This window comes from Carya illinoinensis, chromosome 16 (assembly GCF_018687715.1).
Source record: "Carya illinoinensis cultivar Pawnee chromosome 16, C.illinoinensisPawnee_v1, whole genome shotgun sequence".
NCBI lineage: Eukaryota > Viridiplantae > Streptophyta > Magnoliopsida > Fagales > Juglandaceae > Carya > Carya illinoinensis.
In genome coordinates this window covers 6,319,739-6,327,039 of record NC_056767.1, presented here as the reverse complement: position 1 = coordinate 6,327,039, position 7,301 = coordinate 6,319,739, and positions in this window count along the sequence as shown.

Here is a 7,301-nt window from a genome sequence, read left to right as displayed (position 1 = left end):
GTGTCATACACACATTTCATCAACTGAGTTTTCACACCACTTTTGTAGGCACAATGGGAGCCAAGCTTCTTGGAAACCTTTTTCTGTATATGCCACAGGCAAAATCTATGTCGGCTTTTTGAAAATACAATAGCAATTGTATTTTTCATTACTTTGTCCATTAGTAATAGCTGGTAGGGCTATACTATCCATACACTGCAATCAGGTCTAAAATATCCATATTACAGTCTCTGTATCGTCACTGAAAATTAACCATACTCTCAAGTGAATCGATTGGCTATGATGGTTTACATCAACAAAGGGTACAAAGGGCACCCCATATCTATTCATCAGACACTTAGTGTCAAATGTTACTATATCACCAAAATCTTGATAAGCTATTCTATTGCAAGGATCTTCCCAAAAGACATTTTTTAAACTTCTATTATCATCTAAATCAATCAAGGCAAAGAATCTAAAATTCTTCTACTACATCCTAGAAAAATAGTCTTGAAGCACTCCAGCACCACCTGCTCCAAGTCGTAAATGTCTTGTCTTATCGATGTAATTACGACAATTATTTAAAACAAAAATGTAAGGTTTTCAAATCCTCTCGCACCAACAACAAGAGATCCAAAACTCTTGCTCATTCGGATGCCAGCCAGGTCGTTAGTATCTAGTACTCTTTTTATGGCCTTATTAACTTCGTGATTACATCGAAAGAACCGAGATTTTTGTGGACTCAATTCGTGATTATAGGTATTATGAACTATGGTCAATCATATCATTCTCCAAACTTTTAAGGCATTAATCATTGCCTTACAGTCAGTCTTTTCCGTCGGGCGTGGTTTGGCGACATTCATCATCCTATTCCAAACCTTTTCCTTAAGGGAACAACTAAGGGTGACATATCTGACACTTCTATCGTCATCCTTCTCATTTCTTTGTGTCATGGATCCAAACTCATATTTCTTAGCATATAGCTTATAATAGCTCATTAATTCCTCCAAAGAACCTAACTTCATCCTCGTTTTTGGCTCATCAATCATATTACCACCATTTATTTGGTCTAACTAAGGTGTCTCGGCAATGCCATCGTCAATATCCTGTGAATTTGGCCTATTCTCTTCACCTTGTTCATGAACTCTAGAGGAAGAACATGGCGCTTCAATTTCCTTACACTCGAGTGTATCCTCTTTACCAAATCATGTAGTCGTTCCAGAGATTGTAGCCATGAAAGGAGCCAGAGGTCCCATTCCATATTGAAATGGGTAACTAGCATTATACTAAAAGTAAAAACAGTTAAACTCCCAAAAAAATGGAAAGAAAAATGAAGTTGCATCACCATCTGAATGTTAATCGTGCATGTAATTTGAAAAGTTTGGAGTAGTTGTTGGGATGTCCTAACATAAAAATAATAATGATAATTGCAAGTACAAGGTTGATTTATCCTAACAGATATTAAAAATCATATAACATACCACGGTTGGGGATTTGAACTAGATGGTGTTGAGAGAGATGAGTTTTCTTCTCCTTTTCCCATGTTGACAAAGTGCATCAAAAAAAAATTATATAACCTTTTTTATAGGAGTAAGATAGTTTAGAGAATTCAACACGTTTGAAAAATAGTAGCTTTTTTAAACTTTATGTAACAATTCAAACATTTAATTTACTTTTAAACTAATTATTTAATGTAGACAATCATAATTATAATGTCTATCATACCAGTGACAAGTGGATAAATGCAGGAGCAAGCTTCCTCAATGGATACAAGGGAGGTTCCTTTGAGAGAAATTTACAATGAGAATGAAGCTGATTCCAACATCACTGTGCAAGAGGAGATCAAATTGATTCTTGAAGTTATTTTTCTCTGTACTGACTCAACTTGAACTTAGTGTAGTCTGACAAAGAAGTCCTAAATAGGTACCAACCATATATTGTTCTTGGCTTGAACAACAAATGCATCATCTCTTTGGTCACACAAGTTTCTATTGAGATCAACTAAGATTTCAGTAGGAAAAGATTACTTGCAGCTTTTTTTTTCTTTCATCAAAATTCAATTATAAAGAATTTAAAATATAACATCCAATTGAAGGCTATATGTAGCACATTTCTTTTTAAACCCTAGTGGTAATAATATATAATTATGTAATTTCTATTCAACTAGTTTAAGAGACAAAATAAAAATCACATGGGGATGACTCGGGCTTTGTACATGCATATATAAGCCATGTGTCAGTCACATTAGGGGTGGGCAGCGGGGGCCCGCCCCTCTCTACCCCGCCCCCGTCCGCCCCGCCTCCGCATGGGCGAACGGGGTACCCCGCATCGCACATGCCAGGGCGGGGGACCCCGCCCCGCATGAAAAACACTAAGCGGGGGTGGGGGGCGGGCAGGGCTTAACGCCGCCCCCATTTTATATTTATATTTATAAATATATATATTTTATATTTATAAATATATATTTTTATTTTACAAATTGTATATATATAATATATTATAATTTGTTAAATTTGTTCACAAGAATCACTGAGTCCCACATTGCTCAAGTAAGACTCTTGTATGGCCTTAGAGTTCTATATAAATGAGGCCTAGGGTGCCCATGGCATATGCAAGCTTGTGATGAACAAGTCTCACTCTCTTATGATTTTTGCGAACAAGTTTAGCAAATTTAAAAATTAGTAACATAATTTTTATGTTATTAGTTTTTAAATTATTATTATTATATATAAATTTTAATTTAAGATTTAATTATATAATAATTTGGGTCTAAAAATAATATTTTTAGACACAAATTTTTTTAAGCCCATTGAAATGTGGGATTCTTGAAGTAGGCGGTGGGCGGGGGGATGGGGTGTTCGCCCCGCCCCCCCGGCACCGGAGCAGGGGGGCCCGCCCCTGCCTCACGGGGGCGGGGTGCGGATGAAATATTCATCCCCCGCATCATGCGGGGGCGGGGTGCGGGGAAGGGGTGCACCCGCCCCGCATGATGCGGGTAGCACCCTGTCACATGTAATAAGAAAAGATGAAACTTTAGCATAGGTACATGTTGATAATGATGAGGGGACTTGCAATAGTAACGCTTGTAGAGAAAAACCATATCTAGATGGACAAATCCTATAGCGAACAAATGATAACCAAAAAAAAGTAAAGGGTTGGTTTAGTCCTCACAAAATGTATCCCTATTCTATTGGAGGCACACTAACTAACATGGATGCTTTTCCAATTAACTTTTTCCTATGTGCACATATGGCCAAGGCAAACTAATTCTATCATGCAAGCCAATGAAATTGCAACTTTCAAAAAGAGTGCTTTTCTTAAAATATAATAAAAAGTTGACAGTTATGTCATCTATCAAACAAATAAAAATCAAGTTGACATGAATTGCTCATGCTACTTTGGAAATTATAATGCTCCATATGTGGTTTGGAGATTGGTATATGCAAAGTGACTTGGTTAAGCACTTAAGCTTTTTCAAAACAGTTGTAGCAACAATATTGGTGGTAGTAGAACCCACAATGGCAACTAAAAGAAAAACAAATGCGATAAGAGCATATTTGGAAACATTATTTCTTTGTTTCATTTGACATTTGTGGAATGCTTACCTTTGAGATAGTCATCCAACATCACCCATTTTATGAGGGCCCAATGAAGTTTCCATTTTTTTTTTCTCGTTTCATGAAAAAGTAAAATTAGATTTTTCTAATACTGTACATCTTTTTTTTGGGGGGGGGGGGGGGAGGGGGAAGCTACGGTGAGAACTTCATTGGATATAACTGAACATTAGATTTCTAGTTTTATTTTCTTGAATATTATCAACTCAAAATTAGTATTGTAAAGCATTTACCTCTTCTGCATGCTCTATAGAGAATGTTAATTTCTTCTCTCAATCCAAAGCTCATAAGGTCGTTTCTGTGTAGATTTCTAGTTGTATGTTTCATCAAGTTATGATGTATGTTCTATTGGATTTGGATGCAAATCCTATGTTTGTACTTGTACAATTGAAGATGCAAAATGATTTATTAATAATGAGTGGACACTTTAAGAGGCTCTCTAATCTGAATATTTAAGAAATCAGGTGAATGAATTGTTCTACAAACATCCTTCCATTGGCCTGAGAATTGAACTAAGATGACTACAATTTTTAAAAGAAATAGTCATTTTTTAAAGTTTAGACCAACAAATGTAATCTCTTTATGTTGGAATTTACATTTGCTTGTGTTGCTAAGACTTACGGAATTTCTTTAACTATTCATGTAGGTTGAACTCGGTGGCACAGGCAGTGGAGTGGGATGAACAGAGCTTCAAGCATAGAGAAAAGGAGGGAGGCAACTGGTACATGAAAAAAGCATGGAAGAGAACCTAAGAGCCGCTGTTGGACTGCAAACTCAATAAAAATGAGACTGCGATGCAAAGATCTAAAGATATTTAAAAAATTAGAGTTTTCAGTAAAAATGATATGTGTAAAAGACTAAGTTTAAATCTAATCATATCTCTTTTTCCATTAATATATATCACAAACACTCACACGCTAGAGAAGACCCACACGAAGAGGAAGAAGACCCACACGAAACTCTTACCAGTTTGCTTACAGACGACAACGACAAAGACTGCGATGCAAAGACCCAGTTTTTTCCACTTTATTTCAAGGCACAACATAAACTACACGAACGAAGAAGACGACCACGCATAATATGAATAAGCCAAAGCTCAGATCACACAATTGCAAGTGCAGCTAAGACCATAATCGGTATTTCATAGAAACTTGAAGAACAAGCCAAGCCAAACCCACATTTCATCTTTCTCGCATTTCTTCTTCTTATTTTTTTTCCTTTTCTTTTAATATAACAGCTGACGTGGCATAATACCACGTCAGCCAATTGCCTACCATTTGCAAGGGCCTATTGTCCCTAGAATAATTGTTTTGTAAAAGGGACGTATGGGTAAAAAAGAAGTGGTGAACTGGTAACCCAGATCCAACCGGTCCGGTACTGATTCCATTTTTTTCAAAATCAGTCAAAATCAATCCAATTTCAGTTTTTCTTTTTTTAACATTGGATCGAACCAGACCCGGACTGGTTCATATAAATATATATTTTAAGATTTAATATTATATAAATATTTTTTACATGATTTTTTATATTATATATTCTTTTTATATATAATTATATATAAAATAATCTTATATTATATTCTAAATTACTAATTAAAATAACATTAAATGTTAAAATCCTATATAAATAAATATATATTCTCACTATAATCTATAATATTAATAGTTATACTAACACAATATCACTATATACTATAATATACTACAATATATTATATATTATTATTTACTATAACATATATATACATATATATAAAATATATTGAAAAAATTCATATTGGAATCAGTAAAACCGGAAGTATTAGTTTAAGGTTGTAACCGGTGCGGTATCAAATTTTCAAATCTCAAAGCTGATGTATACCGATTTAGTTCTAAAATATGTCTAAAACCAGATCAAACTAAACTGATTATACCCTTAGAGTGATGCTACTCATTATCCCACACTATATCCCTTACATTTTTTAAATTTTATTCTATGTTATTCTTACTAAATTAATTGAGTTGTTCTACTATTATTTATATACAACATAATTGTTATGGAAAAAAGGAAAAAAAAATTAAAAGATATGTGGTGTGTAGTGTGTGGGATAGTAAGTTGAATTATTCTTTTTATAATAATAATAATAAATATAATAAACAGCTTGATAAATATGATCATGTTATGTATATTATTCCTGTGTTGATTAATGGAAATCCAATAAGGCCTATTATTTTTAGTAGAGGGCTATGACAAAGGGATCCTCCATCCCCTTATCTATTCCTTTTATGCATTGAGGGGTTTATATCTTTACTGAAAACAGTTGAGAGAGATCATAAAGTGTCGGGTATCAAGATATGCAGAGGGGCTCCTATTATAGATCATCTACTCTTTGCAGATGACATGATTGTATTTTGCAAAGCAAACCTTCAGACAAACAAACATCTTCAAGTGTTGCTCAATAAATATAAGAAGGCCTATGGCCAGAAGATCCATATGCACAAAACCTCTATACTATTTAGTAAGAATGTGAAATCTAAGGTGCAAGGGGACATTCTTCAGATGTTTTGGAGGGGGCTGGTTATAAGTGTTCAACAATATGAGAAGTATTTAGGGTTGCCTCCTATTGTAGGGAAATCAAAAGTATAGGCCTTTTCATACATTAAACATAAAGTTTGGCGTAAACTTCAAAGTTAGAAAGAACAACTTCTTTGCCAAGATGGAAAGGAATTGGTAATCAAAGTTGTAACTCTTTCTATTCTCACATATGCCATGAGTTGCTTTCTACTACTTGGTAGTTTGTGTTCATATATGGAATCTATGATGGCTCGATTTTGCTGGGGTTAGAAAAAGAGTGAGAGGAAAATTGACTGGATCAGTTGGAAAAAAATGTGTGAACCAAAATTTAAATGTGGCCTAGGTTTCAAGTATTTGAGGACATTCAATCTAGCTTTCTTAGCTAAACAAGGATGGAGAATCTTGCTAAAGGAGAACACTATGCTGCATAGACTCTATAAAGCTAGATATTTTACAAAAGGCCAATTTCTTGATGCTGGGCTAGGGCATAATCCATCATATACTTGGAGAGGACTTTGGGAAGCTAAGAAGTGGCTGATTCAAGAGAGCAAATGGAGGATTGGGGATGGAAAGAGAGCTAAAATATGGAGAGACAGTTGCATCTCTGGGCATCAAGCCTTAGATTTGGAAGATATAATTATTAGGAAGAGCAAAGGGATGGTAATGTTGATAGTATCATTGAATGAGAACACTTAATGATGGCAGGTGGATAAAATAAGCTCTACTTTATCCAAATATAGCATCAAATATTTTGAAAATTATTATCTATCCTTGTGAGCAACTTGATAAGTGGATGTGGCCATATGAGAAAAATAATAAATTTAGTGTGCGAATTGCATATAGATTTATTAGAGAAAAGTCCAACAGATTCCCAATAGAAAGTTCTAATGCTAGTAGACAACAAGCTCTATGGAAGAGCATATGGAAAATGAAGGTGCCTAACAAAGTAAAAGTGTTTGCATGGAGAGCTTGCAAAGAGGGTCTCCTTACCCAACTCAACTTAAGTAAGAGGAAAATACCTACTGAAGAGGTATGCTGTTTTTGTAAAGCAGGGTTAAAAGATCTGCCACATGCCCTCTTGTATTGTTCTACAATAAAGGAGTATTGGAGTAGATATTTGTCTATGATGGGAAATATGGAGCCAAATCTGTCTCT